At 42.3% G+C, this 23,594-nt stretch overlaps 1 protein-coding gene across 2 annotated transcripts in view; it reads right to left on the bottom strand.

Annotated features, from left to right (window-relative positions):
• The window catches only part of LOC126272842 (protein commissureless 2 homolog), a 194,498-nt gene that overhangs the window by 151,584 nt on the left and 19,320 nt on the right, over positions 1-23,594 (bottom strand). The window lies entirely within an intron of this gene.

The raw sequence follows: 23,594 nt of genomic DNA, 5'->3' as shown, positions 1-23,594 counted from the left end.
GTTGAAAATCTTAAATCCCTGGAAGTTCTTCGCCGTTGAAATGTTGACACAACGTTGCACATTCGAATAAGCGCCTGTTTTTTTTTTTTTTTTTTTTTTTTTTTTTTTGTTAGCTACTGAAACAGGAACGCCATACGGTATATATGACAGTATATATGTAGGACACAGATGAGGACAGAGGGGTGAGAGGAAATGCAATAGACAGCAGAGCGGAGGAGATGGATAGAGAGAGGTGCAGTAGGAGATTGAGAGAGACAGAGAGAGAGAGAGAGAGAGAGAAGAGGTGGAGAAGATGGGCAGGATAAAGAAGGGAGGAGGTGAGGGACGGAGACGAGGGGAAGGGGGGGGGGGGGGAGAAGAAGGGGATTGTGACGTACATTCAGTTCCGACACATATTAGAAAAGTGTGCTTTCTCTTTTCACGCTTTTCCATTTAACCAGACAGAGCCACAGCAACGCGTGATGGGGTACAACCAGTTATGCAGGGTGTTACAAAAAGGTACGGCCAAACTTTCAGGAAACATTCCTCACACACAAAGAAAGAAAATATGTTATGTGGACATGTGTCCGAAAACGCTTACTTTCCACGTTAGAGTTCATTTTATTACTTCTCTTCAAATCACATTAATCATGGAATGGAAACACACAGCAACAGAACGTACCAGCGTGACTTCAAACACTTGTTGGATGAACCATTCGCAGAAGTGTACCCGCGGAGGCCAATCAGCTGCTGATAGTGCCTGCACACGCTGTACATGGTACGTAAACAACTGGTTCTCTCGTAGCACTCTCCATTCAGTGACGTGGTCAACGTTACCTTGTACAGCAGCAACTTCTCTGACGCTAACATTAGGGTTATCGTTAACTACGCGAAGAATTGCCTCGTCCACTGCAGGTGTCCTCGTCGTTCTAGGTCTTCCCCAGTCGTGAGTCATAGGCTGGAATGTTCCGTGCTCCGTAAGACGCCGATCAGTTGCTTCGAACGTCTTCCTGTCGGGACACCTTCGTTCTGGAAATCTGTCTCGATACAAACGTACCGCGCCACGGCTATGGCCCCGTGCTAATCCATACATCAAATGGCCATCTGCCAACTCCGCATTTGTAAACATTGCACTGACTGCAAAACCACGTTCGTGATGAACACTAACCTGTTGATGCTACGTACTGAAGTGATTGATGCTAGTACCGTAGAGCAATGAGTCGCATGTCAACACAAGCACCGAAGTCGAACATTACCTTCCTTCAGTTGGGCCAACTGGCGGTGAATCGAGGAAGTACAGTACATACTGACGAAACTAAAATGAGCTCTAACACGGAAATTAAGCATTTCCGGACACATGTCCACATAACACCCTTTCTTTATTTTTGTGTGTGAGGAATGTTTCCTGAAAGTTTGACCGTACCTTTTTGTAACACCCTATATATCGAAACTTTTCTACTACTTTCAGCTCATTCCCTCAGCATCACCTGACTGACACCACCTTTCATTATTCTTATTTTACTCTTATCACTCGTGTTCATTTTGACACTACTCATTCCTGTTGTCATGACGCGGAATTGCTTTCGATAGAGGAGCTGCAGTGTCCCGAGTTGCACACGTGTGCCGGGCTTCCAGCCAGTCGTAATACGACAGTTCAGGTAAGCGATTAGCCAGCTGTCAAGCGCAGCTCACTCGTAACCGACCGTCTGGAAAATTCCACACGTTAAGATGTCGACTGACGGACGCAACACGTGTTAACATACCGCAGCCAACTGATCAGTATGCGATGACACAAGGCTGCGGCTATTGTTAGATTATTTTTTTTTTCGAATTTATACTGTCGATGCTTTCTTTTCTTGCTTCACTCCGTTCTTTTGAAGTTCTCCCGTGGTATTTCCATTGCAGCAATACACATTAGGCTAGATAAATTAATCTGCTATTTCACTTTTAGAGGTGACATTATGTAATGTTTTCCATGTCGGAGATCCATTAATGGGACATGAATGCTGCTTGTTTTAAATGAGACAGAAACCAGTCGCTTTGTTATTCGTTTAACTTCTGGTTTCGCGCCAACCTGGATCACCTTCGGATCGAGTTGTTTATTAGCTATGTTGCATTTGGTTCCTGTGCGTAACACGTGACATTTGTCTTTGCCTACTGTGGAAGCGCATGGTTAGAACATACTGTAAACATATGGTTATTTTCCAAATTGAAAATTTCGCAGGTGGCAAAAAAAGAGAGAATTACAAATTGTTACTTTATGCTATGTTAAGTGTGCGGCACCGAGCACATTTTTTAACAATAATCTTCATCACAGACAAAACTCGAATGATATTTCTATGACTATATTGGTTTGACACAAAAATGACGCGCCACGAAGGAGTTACCTACAGTCTAACACAACAAAATTAATTTTATCCATATTTCGCAGCTTCAAATGTGATTGTACTCAATACACTCGAGGTATGAATTGAAAAACGCCTTCAGTCACAATTTTTCGTGTTTTATTCACTACACGATGCATCTTCAGGCGTAATTCGTCTTAATACGTGCTTTATTTGTGCTCTTGAATGAGATGAAATGCACATTCCAAATAATCCAAGAAAAGCGTTTTTAACGTTTCAGAAACAGCATAAGTTTTTTCCTCCATCGTTTTCAGGCATATCACTTCACATATGTGAAGTGTTTACAAACTTGTATTTGCGAATGCGCCTCTTCTATGAAGTGATAAGCTTGAAAACGATGGAGAAAAAAAAACCTTATGCTGTTACTAAAACGTTAAAAACGCTTTTCTTGGATTATTCGGAATATATATTTCATCTCCCCCCCATGAACCATGGACCTTGCCGTTGGTGGGGAGGGTTGCGTGCCTCAGCGATACAGACGGCCGAACCGTGGGTGCCACCACAACGGAGGGGTATCTGTTGAGAGGCCAGACAAACGCGTGGTTCCTGGAGAGGGGCAGCAGCCTTTTCAGTAGTTGCAGTAGTTGTGACAGTCAGCAAGAAACGAAGCTTTATTTTCGGATATCCTAAGCTTCATGCTATTGCTTGTCAAAAAGATTTCGACACTCTTTAAAGTGTTTTACGAAGTGGTATGTTGTGTTTCACTACCTGTGCCGAGCCCGAATCTCGTCCGACACAGAGCGGAATGAAACATCACTGTTTCGATACAATTAGTCCGTTCCAAGCGCAGGTGGACTGAAACAGCCTTATTTTGAAGCAACGATACAGTTTCTGTGTCTGGCTCGAGACCGAATCTGGTCCGGTTATCCGAAACAGGGGCGGAATGAAACACCACTGTTTCGAAACAGTGAACCGTAGGCGTTCCGAAACACTGAAACAGTTCCACGTATCGATACACTGTATATCGAAGCGTAGAAACAGTGGCCAAGTCTACCAAGTAGTGCCGGTAGAGAGCTCGGAGACAGAAGACGTGTCACGCTGCCCTCACGTTGGTGATGGCAGTTCTTGCCACACTCAAGGCCTGATTTCATTTATATGGCTAGGAGAGATTTAGATGGCTTAACTACGCTTGAAGATGGAATTCAACGTAAAATCAGCAAGTATTGGGTAAAGCGCAATTGCAGGGTTAGGCTCGTGATTTTTAGTCCGAGTTTGCAATGATCCCATGTTTTGCTTGTCAGTTAATGAAACCTGCGTATCCTCCAAACATATGAAGGGCTTATTTGAATAGTGGTATGAACGGCTTATTTGAACAGTGGTACAAGTCCATTTTTGTTCATTGTGAGATACAGAGTCCTAAAGTTAAATGAGAGCTGAAAAATCTGCAGTTAAGATACCAGAAATATCCAAGCCTATGGCTTCTTGCTAGAGATGAAACTTTCGTACTGTTTGTTTGGATCATTAATTTGCAGAAGCATTATAGGCAGAAAAGTGGAGGTAATGGACTTGTACCACTTTTGAAATAAGCCCTTCATATATGCTGTGGTTATTAAATGTTGACGTACTTTGAAATTGAAATAATTTCTTAATTTGGCGCTCAGCCATTATTGGTACTTATGTGATTGTCAGGCATTTCACCATTATTAACACTTGTCAAAGTATTATTGGTCATGATGATTTCTGAAGTTATTTAGTAGTTAACTGGACCCAAGCAAACTCCTTTTTATTACATTTATTCTTAGTAACAATAAGGTTTAACCGCTGCTGCTCCATGCTGCTGCGCATTGCTGTAAACCACTTGGAAAAAGGCAGTCATCTAAAGAGGTGAGTGCAAAACTTAGGGCGAAAACAGAGACACTGACACGCCACAACATGTTATGTACTCTAATCCAGTAAATTTCGTTGCACAAGTCAGATTCTGTATCACTTGTAAATTAGCTTAAGTATTCATTGTTACAGGTTCATTTGTTCCTGTAGTTTTTCATATTCAAGTACGCAGTCAGATAGCTTATCCAAATGGTTCAAAATGGTTCAAATGGCTCTGAGCAAACTTTTTCCTACTTTCTAGGCTTATATTATTGTCTGTTAGTAAATTCCTTTTATTTGGGAAAGCTTGCTTTGCCAAGGCTATTCTTCTCATTATATCTGTGATACATTTATTGTCGTCAGTGATTGTGCTCTAGAACATCATCTTGAAGTTTAATATTAACTTTACCATTTTCTTTTGTCTCCCCTACTACCATAGTTTTTGTTTTCTTCTTATTTATTTTTAGATTAAATTCTCTTAGGATTTTGGCAAATTGTAGCAACATAAACTCCATTTCCTTTACTGAGTCAGCAAGTACTACTATATCATCTCCAAAAGGGATACAGTGTATTCGTTCCCCGATAATTTTAATTCATTTGGTTATTCTTTTCAATTTTTCAATGGTTTTTTCAATAAATAAGTTGAAGATTTATTTCCTTCATTGTTCGGAATAACAATTTCCAATTAATCATGTCAAATGCTTTTTGTAAATCTATAAATTGACCAACGATACTGGGTTAAACTTCCCATTACTCCAATATAAAAAATCAAAGCCCTAAAGCAATCCAACTACTTTCTAAAAGATTCTATGACAGGATCACTGGGCTGGAATGTTTACACTACTTTCAGTTCCCCCAATGACTCCAGCTGGCTCCTAACAATACGCGCCGATACTATACATAAAAAAGAATACATTTCAAGGATAACAAGGGAGAAACACCAAAACATTACTCTCAAATTGCCACGAAACAGTGCCTTCTAGCAAACCTTGCCATGTCCGCCTCGTTCACCAAAACACCACTGTCCAACCACCTACTGGCTCCGTGGTCTGATTAGCGTGAGGAAATCACTCGACCTTGAGCCGGCCTCGTATGCCATGACCACTAACCACTCAGGAGGATTAGGGAAAGGCTGACCCATTACCTCCGGTTGGAGGAAGCCTCTTTCTCTGGTGTGCACAACAGTCACAGGTACGGTCCGAAAATGACAGGTTTCAAGGCTCGATGTGGTAAATAGCCTCAACAAAAACTGGTTCAAATGGCTCTGAGCACTATGGGACTTAACATCTATGGTCATCAGTCCCCTAGAACTACTTAAACCTAACTAACCTAAGTACAACACACAACACCCAGCCATCACAAGGCAGAGAAAATCCCTGACCCCGCCGGGAATCGAACCCGGGAACCCGAGCGCGGGAAGCGAGCACGCTACCGCACGACCACGAGATGCGAGCTAGCCTCAACACCGCAAAGAAATCGACCAAATAAACTTTTTTAGAATCTAGTGTCATCGGCCCCAAGGATGCTTCAAACACGACAGCGCTTTAGCAGGCACAGTCTTCTTGCAGACTGTACGCCCTTGTCTTCCTCTGATCTTTGAACTGACTTGTTCAGTTTTACGGGAAGGCGCTCTTTAACGTAGAAATCGAAGTACGATACATGTAGACATTTTTCATATAGACATATCACTGACAGAGGCGAAAGGAGATGTGAGTGACAGAAAAAAGCCTAGGACTGACTGGATACCGAGCGCTAAAGCTTTAGATTCATAATCTGATACTTACCCAATGAATCACCGAACGACATATTATAACGTTACTAAAATAAAATACAATATTGTAGTGATTCACATCATACGATGGTTACTGAACTAGGGAATATCAATCTCGAATTAGATTTTGTTTAGGCAACAAGTGTGAAAAGTAAACGGTGTTTCTATACCTATGTTTCAATGCATTCGTATTCATTAAAATATTGTCATGTGCGGAAAACTAGGTGTCTGACCTTCTGTTTATGAGATAGTTCAGTTACTTGAATAAGCTGTTTCTGAAATACATCTAAAACCAGAAGTGCAGTGTTATCGCTTCATAGATTTGATGGAGTTAGCTCATTGCAGCTGTCAGCCGTAAAAGCTAATTGGTATATCACAGTGAATAATACGCTGTTCTGATTGTTAGCAGTTTTAAGCGTACCAAAAGTGAAAGCTTGAATCACACAATGAATACAGACTGATTAAATACAAGTAATTGTTTGAAAGAAAAGTAATTTATCATTTTTGTAGTCACAGTACAGTAGCTGCTTTGCAACTGTTAAAGATAATAGCATTTGCTAAATAAGTACGGGAATTGGACACACGTCCTACTCCCCCTTATCCACCTTCTCTCGGTCAATCTCCTCCCTCACCCCCACCCCCCCTTCTCTATGTACATCTCCTTCTGCTTCCCTCTCTGTATCTATCACCTCCTCACCCTCTCTCTCGTTCCATCTACTCCTCTCCCTCTCCCTCTCACTGTCCTAATACTTCCACTCTGTCTGTCTATCTCATTTTCATTCCTCTCTCGCTCTCTCGTCTCCTGTTATCGTAGTTAAAACTGACAGCGGAGAAGAAAACGAAATCGCATACTTTCACAGCAGAGCACAGCCTATTGTCAGTTCTAGAAGCAAACTGTATTTGTAAATATGTTTCATTCTGGTCTACTGACAGTTTTTAAACGAATGAAACGAAACGTGTACGATAAACTAAATTCACATTTTCAGGAGTTCCAAAGATGGATTTCAAATAGCGTTAGTTAAAACAGGAAATCTGAAGTAATTATGTTATAGTCGGAAGTGTACCATATTTTATGTTATAGCAGTCGGAAGTGTACCGAATGACATGTAATGCCATAACCAACTTTTTATACTGCAGAATTTTTGTTCAAAACCCAGAGAGCCTCTGACCAGAAGGAATCCACCTGATATCTGTCTATAGAGAGCGGTACATTCGTGAGAAATACGTCACGCGTGGCGGGATGGAGCGATAGCGCGTGAACTGACTTGCTTCCATAACAGCACTTGCAGGGCGCGTCCGCGCCTGTGGTCACGTGGTGGCGCTGCGCTGCGTCCTGGTATCTTCGGGTCTAGTGCGGCGCCCGCTCTGTCAGTAGTCATTGACCTCAATCGTCACACGAGATTCCTGGCCACGGGCGCGCGCTGCTGCCTAACACTTCGTGAGTGGTCCAGATCCCAGTCTTCTTGAATACGGTCCCGCTCTCCTTTAGCAATCCACTAACAAGGCTGCGGCTCTTAGTTCAGTGTCAAGCGGATCGTGACTGCGCCAACTCTTCTTAACGGGAATTCCTGGCTGCTGTTATTCCGAGAATTTAGAAATCCGGTATTCGAGGTAGACGCAGCAACAATTTTCCTGACCGCATTCGATATCTCGCCAGAATAAAAAGGGGTTAAGGTGCGTACGAAGGCATATAGACAATAGTTCTTCTCCCCGTCCAAATAAAAACCAAAGAAAACTTGAAACTTCCTGGCAGATTAAAACTGTGCCTGATCGACACTCGAACTCGGGACCTGTGCCTTTCGCGGGCAATTACTCTACCATCTGAGCACGACTCACGACCCGTCCTCAAAGCTTCAATTCTGCCAGTACCTCGTTTCCTACCTTCCAGATTTCACAGAATCTCTTCTGCGAACATTGCAGGAATAGCACTTCCGGAACAAAGGATATTGCGGAGACATGGCTTAGCCACAGCCTGGGGGACGTTTCCAAAATGACATTTTCACTCTGCAGCGGAGAGTGGACTGATATGAAACTTCCTGTCAGATTAAAACTGTGTGCTGAACCGAGACTCGAAATCGAAACCTTAGCCTTTCGTGGGCAAGTGCTCTACCGTCTTCAAAGAAAACTTACTTTCGTTAATATGGTGTACTGTGCCCTTTGGAGCAGAACCATTTGATCAAATGTATCCTGACACTCCTACATCTACATCTATATCCATACTTCGCAAGCCATTTGACGGTGTGTGGCGGAGGGTACCTTGAGTACCTCTATCGGTTCTCCCTCCTATTCCAGTCTCGTATTGTTCGTGGAAAGAAAGATTGTCGGTATGCTTCTGTGTGGGCTCTAATCTCTCTGATTTTATCATCATGGTCTCTTCGCGAGATATACGTAGGAGGGAGCAGTATACGGCTTGGCTCCTCGGTGAAGGTAAGTTCTCGAAACTTCAACAAAGGCCCGTACCGAGCTACTGAGCGTCTCTCTTGCAGAGTCTTCCACTGGAGTCTATCTATCATCTCCACAACGCTTTCGCGATTTCTAAATGGTTCTGTAATGAAGCGCGCTGCTCTCCCTTGGATCTTCTCAATCTCTTCTATCAACCCTATCTGGTACGGATCCCACACCGGTGAGCAGTATTCAAGCAGTGAGCGAGCAAGTGTACTGTAACCTGCTTCCTTTGTTTTCGGACTGCATTTCCTTAGGATTCTTCCAATGACTCTCAGTCTGGCATCTGCTTTACCGACGATTAATTTTATGTGGTCTTTCAATTTTGGACCACTCCTAATGCCTACTCCCAGATAATTTATGGAATTGACTGCTTCCAGTTTCTGACTCCCTATATTGTAGCTAAATGATAAAGGATCTTTCTTTCTATCTACATTGAGATTCAATTGCCATTCCCTGCACCATGCGTCAATTCGTTGCAGATCCTCCTGCATTTCAGTACAATTTTCCATTGTTGCAATCTCTCGATATACTAGAGCATCATCCGGAAAATGCCTCAGTGAACTTCCGATGTTATGCACAAGGTCATTTATGTATATTGTGAATAGCAACGGCCCCACGACACTCCCATGCGGCACACCTGAAATCAATCTTACTTCGGAAGACTTCTCTCCATTGAGAATGACATGCTGCGCTCTCTTATCTAGAAACTCTTCAATCCAGTCACACAATTGGTCTGATAGTCCATATGCTCTTACTTTGTTCATTAAATGACTATGGGGAACTGTGTCAAACGCCTTGCGGAAGTCAAGAAACACGGCATCTACCTGGGAATCCATGTCTATGGCCCTCCGAGTCTCGTGGACGAATAGCGCGAGCTGGGTTTCACACGATCGTCTTTTTCGAAACCCACGCTGATTCCTACAGAGTAGATTTCTAGTCTCCAGAAAAGTCATTACACTCGAACATATTACGTGTTCCAAAATTCTACAACTGATGGACGTTAGAGATATAGGTCTATAGTTCTGCACATCTGTTCGACGTCCCTTCTTGAAAACGGGGATGACCTGTGCCCTTTTCCAATTCTTTGGAACGCTCCATTGACCATTAGATGCCACGAGACACTGATCCGTCATTATAAAAGAAGGCCGGGAATATCGTGTCGTCAGTAGAGGAGCTGTAAGAGCAGAATGGGCCGATCAGGAGAGCTCAACGACTTCTAACGTGGACTAGTCGTTGGACATCAACTGAGTAACAGATCCAACAGGGACACTTCAGCCTCTCTACAGTTGACGCAAATCAACTGGTGGCGACGTGATTGTGAAGTGGAAAAACGCGAAGGAACAATTGCAGCTAAACTAATACCAGGGAGAGTTCATATGCTTACAGACAGGGACTGTCGAGCATTGACGAACATGATTCTAAAGAATGGCAAGAAATCACGTAAGGAATCACTCGTGTGTTCCAAAGTGCTACCAGCAGTTCAACTGGTACAGTGACAAGTGAACTGGGACTTAATTGGGATTTTACGGTGGGCAGTGCTATGTAACGCTTCAGATGGTGTAGACAGAGACGACACTGGACAGTGGATGACGAAACGAGTGATAAGGAGTGATGGATCGTGGATCCAATGTTTGGGTTTGGTGGGTGCCAGCAGTGAAGTGCGGAGGAGTTCTGGTGTGGGGATGGTTTTCGTGCTTAGGGTGTGGTCTCCCTACTCTGCTTAAGAAAACGCCAAACGCAAAAGAATCTCGACATACCTGACATAATTGTGTAATGCATACACTGGAGGAACGTTTTGGAGGCGATGGTTGATTGTAACAGTGTGATAATCCACCCTCTCATAAATCAGCATCTGTGAGGCAATTGTCTGTTGACAATAACATTCCCGAAATGAACAGGCCTGCCCAACGTCCCGACCTGAACCCAATGGAGCACATTGGTTCAAATGGCTCTGAGCACTATGAGACTTAACTTCTGAGATGATCAGTCCCCTAGAACTTAGAACTACCTAAACCTAACTAACCTAAGGACATCACACACATCCATGCCCGAGGCAGGATTCGAACCTGCGACCGTCGCGGTCGCGCGGTTCCAGACAAGCGACTAGAACCGCTCGGCCACACGGAGCACATTGGCGGTGAGTCACAAAGTCGACTGTAGTCCAAACCCCAGCGTCTGTCACTAATTTCTCTGGCTTCGGCTCCTGATGGACTTTTATTCCTAAACACTTAAGTGTCCTCAGAAGAATTCAAAGTGCTATAAAGGCGAGGATGGGCGCACCCAACATTAGTACCCATTAAGAGATGTCCAGATACTTTTCATCAGACAATCTAGTGTATTATGTCGTAGATGTAGACTGCCGACAAATTCGATCTTACAGATAAAACAACGATGGAAGACTCCGGTTTCACGTCACATCGATGACGAGAGTTTTGAAGACGAAGCACCAGATTTTCAACAGAACCATCACGGTATTCATATCAAATGACGTAGGGAAATCAAGGAAAAGTTAAATCTGGATGGCTGGACAGAACCGCTATCCTCCAGAACACGAGTCCAGTGTCTTACCATTTACAGCTGCGTCCCCTGTCGGTAAAACACGTTATGTGCAAGACAGAAACGGCAGAAAAATTTTAATTTACGTCAAGTCCTATACGAGTTCAGGGCAGAAAATTCTGCTGCTGCAGTAACCGGTTTAAGGAATTATTCCTGTCCTTAACTCAGTACTACGGCCAATGCCCTTAGAGCGCACCATCGTTCGTGGCTGAACACTAGTCCGGGTTGGTCAAGTATAAGGAAGGAAATCGGTGATATCGCCGTTTTGTATTCAGCGCAATTAAATTCGGTTTTACCGCCGAATGTACGAGTACTGCGCCACACATTTACCGCAGCTTCCCGTCTCTTCATGATCACTAGCACGTGTCTCCCGCCGACATACTTGCTTCTCAGTGCCCGTATGGACAGGAGTGCCCCACTTGTGTGTGATGCTGCCTGGCGGTGTTGGTGAGGACAACAGGCCCATTGTGTGGCGCCCGAAACGCGGGTTTTTCCGTTGTTGTCACAGTGGTTTATCAAGGCGGGTGGTGTGTAGAGAGATTACGCTACTTCACTTTGGTTTTTGTTATAGATAAGACCAGTGAAGATGTATTTCTACCTTCAGTCCATAATATACTACTTACGTCCATTGATAATTTACTCATGAAGTAGTCAGATGTGTAGTGGAATTCAGTTTTCAACTGTTCGCTTTGTATTTGAAACTAAGTTTTTAGATGTTTACGTCGTATTTGTTTCTATGAACTGTTTTCTTTTATCTGAAAAGGGCGCTTTGCAACAACAGTTTCCCGCTCCGCCATCTGTATACGCTTATATTACTGTAACCATACAGTTATGTAATTGAAGTGGAAACGGTGTAAGGAATGCTGCATCCAAGCACGCACTTTGCTAAGAGTCGTTTCAGACCTCTCAACATCTTCTGTCTCTTTAATGTAGTTACAAATCTGCAGTCATTTTGTTGGCACCGTTTTAAATAATGTTCTTTACAGAACCCTGTTGTTAGAAATTAACACTGAAAATCATTTCGATGTCAAATGCTGAATACGGCACATTCGTAGCTTCGCCTCTGCATTCGAACGCACACTGGCACAAAGTTTTTAAAGATTGAGTAGTAATTTCCATAGCCCTACTGATGTCATATTCAATTATCGAATATAATCAAAATCTATAATATTTTTAGCGTTCTTGATGTTTAATGCGACTCTGGTTGCAGTTCGCTACCAAACGAAACGTGTAAGCCGACCAAATTGCGATTTCAGTGCTGTAAATGTATACAGATTTATATAGCAATGTATATACTGTGTAAAAAAAATTGTATGTAAAATGGGCCTAACGATGGAACCAGGCATATTACCGACTGCAGCACGAAAACAAGTGCGTCATAACTGCAATTCGACGTTAATAATACATAAATTCGTTACTATGCGATTGCAGAGTGCGCCATTACTTTACAATTATTAAAGGTATTTAAAATCTGTCTGCACAACTATTAGAAAATTCGTATTTAAATCAGAATAAGCGTTTCGTATTTTTATTTGAAATATGGTTGTCTGGAATGAATGACATTTACAATTTTGATTTGCTGTCTAGGTTCAAAAGTCAGTTCGTTTACATGGATATTCAGAGGTGGCTTTTACTTACAGTAAACGGCATATTATGCCCGCTTTTTGCTTACATCGGCCAAGTGCCGTAGGGTTTCTCATTTATCAGGTATTCCTACGATTGACCAAAACCAACTAGAAAAGCCCCGATCCTTTAAAGAGTCGAACTCCCATGTACAGAACTGTTCCTAACGTCTGATTACTTTACAAATGAGTTAATATGCTGAATATAGGAGGAGAAAAAGTTTCAAGTCCGGGTATTTACGCGCGGCCAGTTACGCAGCCTCAAGAGAAACACACTTTCTAACTGTAATATTTGTCTTCCTGTGTCAAACTTTTAACAAAAGATTATATCTCTTGATGAGTGCATTATGATAGCATTTTAAAATTGTAAATTCGGTCAATAATTACAAGAAATATCGAAAGTTAAATTTTTGCTGCCTTTGGAGGTTGTTAGATAGACAACTTGCTACTAGTACCGAGTTCCAGCTTCCAGGATAATCACTTTCTATTACAGATAGTTTTTAAAAACTTTAATACACAATATTAATGTTTCACACTAATACTTATTTAATAGTTCGTTATGTACCGACTTTGGGCTTCCTCGGTCATCGTTATGTTTGGGTTTCGTATCGATTTACTCATAAATTGTCACGTATCTTTGAAAAACAGTTTTTGTACTGCTACGAACTCTCGCTGAAGTTGTGTGGACTTTCTGTTTAGTATTAAGATATCACACGATGGCCTTGGAAGCCGAAAGCCGGTACGTAACGAACTATTAAATAAATATTATTGTGGAACATTAATAATGTGTATTCCAAGCTTTTAATAAGCCTATGTACCTCCAAGACCCGACGGAATATTCCACAGATAGTTTTTGTTTGGATACTCCTGGCTAAACGCTCCTTTGTCTGAATGATTACCATCCTAAAGTTGCTTCTCATATCCACGAAAGACTCTCCCATATTGCTTAATACGCTGCCCTTCTTTGACCTTTTTCGATGTATTCTGTCATTCCTATCAGTTAAGATTCCCATAATGAGCAGTAATACTCCAGAAGAGGACGTACAAAAGCTCAATGGAAGCAATGCCTTTAGCGTTCCAATTGTTCTGCAACGAATGCACTGTGTGCTTCACGTTCCCTACATTTTCTACACGATCATTCCAAGTTAAGCTGATACTGTCTGTAATCTCCAGATATCTATTTGGAACAACAACTTGTAAATTTGTGTATTTATCATGTGGAGGACCTCACACTCTTTACTGATTAGGATCGATTGTCGCTTTTCGCACCATTCAGATGTAGCGTGTAGTTCATTTTGATTTTCCGTCGACCTTACTAGATGGTAAGTAACTTGGGATAAAAATACAACAATGAATAACAAAAGATTGCCTCCCCATATGAGGAACTACAAAGCAAGGTCGAAGAGGTCATGCAGACCGACAAAGCGGTAAGTATATTGAATACAGGAGTACGCTTTGTGATATAATCCACTTCAACTCTCCGTTTTTCTCGTAAATCGGAAATCGAATGCCACCATTCCATCTAAGCCGAATGATTAAAAAGGGATGCCCCTTGTTCACCAAAACCTAAATTTTCGCGCAATTCAAGGTGGTAGCGTTCTTGGGAAATGAACAGCTCCTCTATAAAAATCAACATGGATTCCGCAAACAAAGAGCCTTTGAAACTAAGCTCGCTCTGTTCCTCCATGAGATCCACAGCGCAGTGGACAACGGCGCTCAGGGCTGATTTCCGTAAGGCATTTGTCACCGTCCCGCATTGCCGTTTAATGAAAAAAATACGAGCTTACCGAGTATCGGAGCAGACCTGCATTTGGATTTAAGATTTTCTTGCAGATAGAACTCAACACGTCGCTTTTAATGGAACTAAATCGACAGATGTAAAGGTAACATCCGAAGTACACAGGAAAGTGTGATAGGACCATTGCTGTTCACAATATATATAAATGAACTAGTAGAAAGCGTCGGATGCTCTTTAAGGCTATTCGCGGAAGATGCAGTTGTTTATACCAAAGTAGCAACGCCAGAAGATAGTAAGAATTTGCAGAACGAGCTGCACAGAACTGGTGAATGGTGCAGACTCTAGCAGTTGACTCTGAGCGTAAATAAATGTAACATATTGCGCATACATAGGAAAAGAAATTCACTACTGTACAGCTACACTATTGATGACGAACAGCTGGAGACAGCGTCTGCCGTAAAATGTCTAGGCGTAACTATGCAGAGCGACCTTAAGTAGAACGACCATATAAAACAGATAGTGGAAAAAGCAGACAAGACTCAGATTCATCGGAAGAATCTTAAGGAAATGTAACTCATTCACGAAAGAAGTGGCTTATAAGGCGCTTGTTTGCCCGATTTTTGAGTACTATTCATCTATCTGGGATCCCTATCAGGTAGGACTCAGAGGAAACAGAGAAGATCCAACGAAGAGCGGCGCGTTTCGTAACGAGATCGTTTAGCTGGAGAGAGAGCGTTAGGAGATGCTAAAAAAACTCCACTGGCAGACGTTGTGCATCAATGAAAGATTTATTATTGAAATTTTGGGACAGCACTTTACAGGAGGGGTCGAACAACATATTACTTCCCCCCACATATATCTCGCGTACTGACCACGAGGAGAAAATTCGAGAAATTAGAGCCAGTACAGAGGCTTACCGACAATCATTCTTGCCATGCACTATTCGCGAGTGAAACAGGGTTGGAGGGATCAGATAGTGGTACCGAAAGTACCTTCCGCCACATCATTAGGTGGCTTGCGTAGTATGATATAGATGCAACAAACATTTTTGGCTACTACATAAAATTGCTTGAAATTATAAGGCCCTTTTATATCGGACTTTTTACTTGTATTTGCGTTATCAGCTTTCTTCATGTGATTCAAGCTTTCGTATTTGACTTCTCATTTCGAAATTATTCTGAGCGTTAGTAATGTACTGGGAACCAGAACTATCACTTATTCGCACTAACATAAATTGATTTTGGGGAGAGCTTCACGAACCATTTCTGCACACCCTCATATGAGAGCACTGCCCACCTTACTTTTCGACAGATTCTTTAAAAGGCGTTCTGAAGCAACTGAAGTACCACAGTTGATGTTCGATGTCGAACTGCCTCGATACAGGTAATTTGTTTACTCCAAGCGACAATGCTCTAATAAATGTTAATCATTTAAGATACTGATACAAAGATCTACTTACGATATACGTGTACAAGCCTCTGATTAGCCCCTATATAGCCACAATTTGATTCTGACAATTTGCAGTGGTATTCGTTTTTGACGTTTTTAACTATTCTCTCCGCATGCCAGCTCGGTTTAACAGTGGGTTATAAACATGATTTGCTGATTTGCGCCGGCCTTGTGACCGAGCGGTTCTAGGCGCTTCAATCTGGAACCGCGCGACCGCTACGGTCCCAGGTTCGAATCCTGCCTCGGGCATGGATGTGTGTGATATCCTTAGGTTAGTTAGGTTTAAGTAATTCTAAGTTCTAGGGGACTGATGACCTCAGATGTTAAGTCCCATAGTGCTCAGAGCCATTTGAACCATTTGCTGATTTGCATGGAAACATAGCTGTTCCACCGTGACATAAGGAAGATTGGCCTTCCGCATCATTAGAAATAGTAGAAATATTGGTTCAAATAGCTCTAAGCACTATGGGACTTAGCATCTGAGATCATCAGTCCCCTAAACTTAGGACTACTTAAACCTAACCTAAGGACACCACACACATCCATGCCCGAGGCAGGATTCGAACCTACGACCGTAGCAATCTCGTGGTTCCGGACTGAAGCACCTAGAACAGCTCGGCCACAACGGCCGGCGTAGAATCATTCATTTGTTCAGTGAGACAATTAGTAATTCTGCCTAGGGCTTGTTTGACGCCATAGAAACCACGTAACATGTCGCTATAATAAATGAAGCCGCCTCAGATGGAGGCGGGCAGTTGTGTGTGACTCTAGAAAGTGTGCAGTTAGTAAAGTCAGTCGCTAGCCGAGTGATTCTGACCAAGACACAAAGGAATTAAAGGCATAAGCTGCCAGTGGGTACTTATTTCTATCAACGTGGCAAGCTGAAAATTTGTGCCTGACCGGGATTCCAACCTGTGTCTCCAGCTTACTACGTCTACAACTTTGCTTCCGCCGTTTTTTTCTCGAAGTTAGTGGTTTTATTGTGAAAAACTTACAAAAAAAATATGATTCATAGTATTGCCCGTCGCTGGCCACTACATTCTCCCATCTTTCGGATAGCATAAGAATCCCGTGGCAGAAGAACTGGGCGTCTTTTGTGGGGATCCATGAATTGATTCAATTTTGCACGTACATTTTGCATGTATATTTCGACGCGTTTTGCGACATGGGGTCGAGAACTGACCTGCTGCAAAATTACCTTTACGTGTCTAACGCTGTATTGTGGCCGTTTGTGTTTCAGTGCTGCGCTCGAACGAATCAGTTGCTTTCGATAACGGTGTCCTGTGACTGTCTTCGTCTGTTTCAGTAGCTACGAAAACTTTCTGTATTCCCCCGCCATGCCGATCTTCGACATCAAAATCACCGTCCTTAACGCGTTGAAAACATTCTCTGCACGTCCTTCCACTAACAGTTCCCTCACCATGGCCTTAACCAGCATTTTAAGAGCCACAGCCGCAGATTTCTTCATGTTCAAGCAGAATATTAAAACTTCCCGCAAATGGCGAGAAATGAGTACGTAATTTGACGTACTTGATCGACAATAACCTTATGATCCAATCACATACCGCCTAATATTTTATGGCATTATGTTTACAGATGCCTAAGCTTACACTTATGAACAACCACCTGAACCCCACTTGCCGCTACTGCCGCCAATTGCAAAACGGCGGAAACAAAGTTGTAGATCTAATAATATTAGGCGCATGTGTTGAGCACTACGTCATCCAGACACAGCGGCTACCTCACTTGCACAGACTATCCTTGCACGCCTCCCGCCAGACACAAATCCTCAACTTACACCACGCACTACTGATGTAGCGCTCCTGTTCGTCAGCCTCATCACTCGCGATGATCCTTCAGTGGGGATGTACACCAGGCTCGAGCTCTTGCGGCAATCGGCGATATGCTGCCAGTAATGAATCCATTGAGCAGGGGCACTACATCAGTAGTGTACGGTGTAAGTTGACAATCTGGGTGTAATGGGAAGCGTGCTACGGTAGGCGTGTAGTTGCGGTGACCACTGTGTCCAAATGGCGCAGCACTCGTCACGTCTGTCCAGTATGCACGAGACCCAGTCTGGCACAAGCTTTCAACTTGTCCCTTTGGTATAAATCAAAGTCCACTCGCAGTTATGTCTTTAATTCCTTTGTGCCTTGATTCATAGCGGCTGCAGGATCAAAATGGTGTCTGTATTATCAGACGTGTCCAAAAGAACAAACACCACATACATACGATTCTGATCATTCTGTTCTGTTAAATAGTATGCTGGCAATACTGGTTGCACCAGGTAAAACTGGGGTATGTACCTCCGTTTTGCGCTGAAAGAGAATAAACAAATCACGCGAAGTTCATTTACAAATTTAAAATCACCTCAAACATAAAATGAAGCTTCGAAACTACATCAGTTGACAAAGCAACGACCAAGAGGTAATTTGTAAATCAACGGGAGTTGTGCATTTGACAATCTGTTCGCCTTATAAAGAAGACCACAAAGTAAAGGCACATGTCTCACCCAAACCTCTAGATGTCAGACACTCAGATCGGTGCAAACGGTGTATGTCAACAGAGTATCAACCAAAACTCGGATTTAGTTCTTGCTATGTGCTGCCGTCCAGCAGAAACGTTAATTAAAAGGAACACCAGATTTACAGAGCATATCAAATGCACAATTGTGAGTTAGTAACACTGGATCCTCGTGCAAAGTGTCCTCGTTTCAAACCGCAATCATATTTTTTTTTCTGTACTATGCGTGAAAGTGATATACGCGACGACATGTTTATGACATGTAAAAGGGCGGTTTGGAGTTAACAGCAATTTCCTCTTGTCAGTTTGCTTTCGCTTCGTCTCTTTGAAAGTAGTAATCTATACTGCACTCTTGTCGTTTTACATAGTACACTATCAGCAGAGCAAAATAAAGAAACAACTGCATCATACATCCGCAAGTAATAATAATAATAATAATAATAATAACAGCAATTACAACACAAAGTAGCAGAATATAAAGCAGCATTCAGACCGAAAAGATCATGTCCAGAGCAAATTCTCAACCTCAAAACCATACTCAACCTGCGAGATCTCATACAAAAACCTGCAGTATGCACATTTGAAGATTTCAAAAAAGCATACGATTCCAAATTTTACAAGAGAGGGGCATAGATCACAAAACAAGAGAAATCATAAAACAAACACTAATTGGCACGAAATATAAAGTAAAATTTATGGGGGAGATCTCAGAACCCTTCGACACTTAAACAGTTGTGAAACAATGTGATGAATTCTCTCGTATTCTGTTCAACATTGTTCTAGACAAAGTTATGGAAGAATGGGAGAAATAACTCAAGAAATGTGGGGTTTGGAAGCCAATCGGACTGGGCGTTGCCAAAAGCAACCTCTACATATCATATCTTGCATTTGCCGACGACCTGGCGGTATTAACAGAGGATGAACAGACTGTAGTCAAACAGCTGGAAATACTCAAAGAATGTGCAGAAAAAGTAGGGTTACAAATTTCATTTGGCAAAACTGAATTCTTCTGTTCAACAACAGAAATTGCAAGCTTGAAAACAAAATATAGTAAAATAAGCGGGGTCCCATACTTCAAGTACATTGGACAATTCATCGAACAGACAGGTATTAAAAAAATCTCACAGCAACACTGTCTCCAAAAAATTGAAAAAGGATTAGGGTTAACGCAAAACCTCTCCAACAAAAAATCAATGTCAAGAGGGGCAAAAATTCGACACTACAATACTGTCATAAAACCAGCAATCCTCCACGCAAGTGAAACACTAACCCTTAACTGAAAACAACATGAATACCTCAAAAAAGAAGAGAGGAAGATCATCAGAAAAAATCTAGGAGGAAGACGTACCCAAGACGGTTATAGAGTACAATCAATTAAAACAAGAGAAAAGTTTTCAAACATCGAAAATGATATTAGGAAAAGGCGAATGGAATTCTTTGGTCATCTCAGCCGACTACCAGAAAATCGATTGGCGAAGAGAATAATAGGTTATGTAACCACACTTAAGAATTCCGTACGTTGGCTAGATGAAATTCGAAAGGATCTAAATAATGCAAACATAAGACCAGCCGGCATTCTAGAAAGAGATGCCTTCAGACACAAAGTAGACAAATGGGAAGTTATATCAGAAGCAGCCAAAAGAAAAACAGTACAGACCAAAGTGGTCGGATGAGCGTAAATAAGCCTTTTCGGAAAGAATGAAAGCCGATTGGAAGAACAAGAAGAACTCAAAGAAAAATTGATCGAGTTATTTGCTTAACGTCTTGCATTTGTGGGGAGAATTCGGCAGTAATAATAATAATAATAATAATAGTAATAATAATAATAGTAGTAGCAGTAGTAGTAGTACTTTTGTTGTTTCACATAGTATACAGTCAGAAGAGAAAAATAAAGAAACAACTGCATCACATGTGTGGACGTAGTAATAATAATAATAGCAATAGCGGTAGTAAAACCAAACAAAATGATAAGATCAATAATAAGTACATAACGTTCAACTAGCGAACCAAAAGCAGACTGCCAAAATAACATTGCTGCAAACTCCGAAAAATCCTTTTACATGTCAGGAAAATGTCCTCCCTATAACAGTTTCATGCGTAAACAGTTACAAAAATTGTCACCACTGGTGTTTTACGTCGGGACCATCGGTACGACAACTGCACGCTCTACCAAATCATCCACGAGAGATTTACGAAACGACACGGTTTTCCTGTAGTCCGTAGTTCTGGTGGACGCCAGCACATAGCACGAACTAAATCAGTGTTTTGGTTGATACGTACTCTATCGACAACGTTTGGTACCGATCTGAGTGTCCGAAATCTTGAGGTTTCGACATCAGCGTCTTACCCACAGTGAAGAAGAAGGTGGAGCGACTGTGAGCACGTGACGTGTAGCCTTAAGGACCCATTCACGAGTTACGGATCGCGATCCACCGCGTAGTCGACCGATGGCTCGTAGATCCCATGTATGCGGGCAGATCGCAACGATCGGCCGCTGACCGGATGGAAATCCCACGCAGTCTGATGGATCTCACGCCATTCGTGCTTGTAACACTGCTGTTGGCTGGTTAGCAACGATATGGGGCAATGTGGATGCGACTTGTTCCTTGTGAAACAATTACATGCATTATTGAAGATTTTCAGTTCCTAACACAACGACGTAAAATGATGTAATATTAAGGGAACATTTTAAATCAAACGTTTTGGGCAGATCCACTACACAGCTGTGTTCACGTCCCATATCATTTCATATAACCAAACTCTACCTCATACAACCCACTTGCTTCAGTGAAAAATGTAACATACCTGTAAAGTAACCTACAGTTCCCAAGAAAACCATTTCAAAACAAGTTTAATAAATCAGAATTTATATTTTTTAAACTTTTAATTTTATAAATTCATTATTTTCAGTTTTTGCAAGTATTTGTGGGGATACGGAGTTTAGCAGCGGCTTCTGCTAAACAAGGCACTTAATTTTCCACAGCAGAAGTTCTCGACAAAGTGGCGTTCATAATGCTGGTTGCAATTGCTGGGCATATCGCTCGTGTGTGGCGTGATAGAGGTGAGCGACCGAATGCAGGCGATATCGCATGCGTCGGATTGCCGCGATCCGTCGCTCGCGTGTGGGGCCTTCTGTAACACTTCTCTGACGCATCAACACCCTCCGTCCTAGGTGAGTGTTCAGAGAACACAAAGGCCCTTTCCCTAGACTGGAAAATCCGCACAGCCTGCCCATCCACAGGTAGACGCCTTCTATTAGTGAGGGAAGCCAGCAAACTGCTCGCCTTAGCGGGCACGTGGGGAATTCCCCCAATTCGTCTGCTCTGACAGTAAAGGGTCCCGCACTCCGAACTACAGGATAAGCTCAGACAGCACTTAGGAAACGAACAAAAGCGTTGACGCAGAATTCGAATCATTCTTCACACGTATGCGGTGTTGCGATGGATAAAAATGTACACCAGTGTAAGAAAATAATCGAGGGTTTAACCTCTTACATAGAGCCTCTAAGCTACCACTGAAAAAAAAGAAAGGATCAGTTCGGTTGCCCATCCAGCTGTGTTCTTTAGCAATTTATCAACTCAGATGCAATCGATTTCTGCAATCTGATGTTCCATCCTCAGCATCTAGACGCCACGAACAAACGGACTCACAAGAACAGGGGCCATTAAGAGTTGCGTTCGTAAACGACTTCCAGCTCACTTGCTGTTTGGTTTGTTGGCCGGTGGTTGTCGCGGTCTTGTAACCAATGCACACTTGGGATCTCGATTGACGTCGAGCTACCAAGTGCGACTGCCGGCAGTCTCTAAAAGGTGCCAGAGGACGGGATTTCATTATTCCGAAATCGATTGGTTTAGAGTTAATAGAGCTCCAAAAGACTCACCTATAGGATCTGAACTATCGAACTGACTAAACAGAGTGTGACAATATCTGTATAGCTAAATTTCAGGGTCCACGGACTTATGGGACTGAGAAATGTCACGAAACGCGCTCGCAAAGCAAAATAAAAACGCACATTGCGAGGTTTAACCCAAAAGAGTGACGCAAGCGGTTAATGGAAGCTAATCCCTGTTGGTAGGCAATTCGAGACTTGGTGGAGGAAAAACTTTCAGTTGTGTTTTATTCTTTGGTGGGAAGGAGGGGGGGGGGGGGGGGAGTTGCAGATAATAATCACTGGCCCGTGTCCTGAGTCTCAGTTGGTTGTATCTTTGTTTTATTTGGCGTCTGGAGTTTCTGCTCTGATTAGCCATCGATAGTACGTTTACATAGAGTACATATTTGTACAAAGAAAATACAAAAATGCGTTCAAGACGTCAACTTTTTCACGACATTTGCTTAACAAACAAAGTAATAAACTAGACATATTTATGTAATTAATTCACACTACTTCTTAAATTTAATAATAAGTGATACAGATATATAAGAATAAGAGCCCTAGATATTTTTTCCCTATAGTCCTAAGAAAATTAACTGTCACTTTATACAGACGAATATCTTTAGAAACCAAAAGACAAGAGGGAGAACGTAACCCGCACTCATCAAATCGTCAGAAATGTCGATCGTTCATTGTCAAATTTGGGACACGAAAACAAGATGTGGTTTACATCATTTTCTGTCTCGGAATCACACTCACACGAGGGGGGAATCGTAAACGTTGATTGTACACAGATGTAGGGGAAACGAGGCATGGTTAAAGCGGGGTCAAATGGTGGTGGAAAATTGTAGATCGGTCCAAATGCGTCCTCGAAAACCACGGCCTTGTAGGAAATTTTTGCTTGTAATGTTGGAGTCTCAATTGGAAGAGAACGTCTAATGTAGCGTCACCCCCGTGCTATTCTAGAAGAGCATGCTGTGTACCAACCAACGGGTTCATGCTCTACTTTCCCCCATCAACACAAACAACGTGACCGAACGCTGCACAAACAAATTAGAGTTAAATATACAGCCTCACTAGCACCGAAAATTCAATTAAATTGCAGACCGGCTCACCAGAATTTATTTTCAGATTACCAACAACAAAGGGAAACCTAATGTGACTAATACTACCGCCGCGCAAAATCTCCAAACAATCTACTTGAGCTTATGGAAAGAAAACTTATAATTATCGATGAAACCACGCTTGGTCACAGTCTTAGGGTGGCGTGAACACTGGCTAGCCCCCACGTCCCCTGCCGGCCAAGGTATATCTCGTTCGAATGAGCAAGATTTTGCCAGTGATACTTTACTTAAAATAAATTAAAGTGTGAACACGTTTGTAAAATTATAATAGTCATAGCAGAAAAATGAAGGGTTTAATTACACAT

Source organism: Schistocerca gregaria, chromosome 5 (assembly GCF_023897955.1).
Source record: "Schistocerca gregaria isolate iqSchGreg1 chromosome 5, iqSchGreg1.2, whole genome shotgun sequence".
Taxonomy (NCBI): domain Eukaryota; kingdom Metazoa; phylum Arthropoda; class Insecta; order Orthoptera; family Acrididae; genus Schistocerca; species Schistocerca gregaria.
The sequence above is the reverse complement of the archived record's forward strand: the minus strand, read 5'-3'. Positions and strand labels throughout refer to the sequence as shown.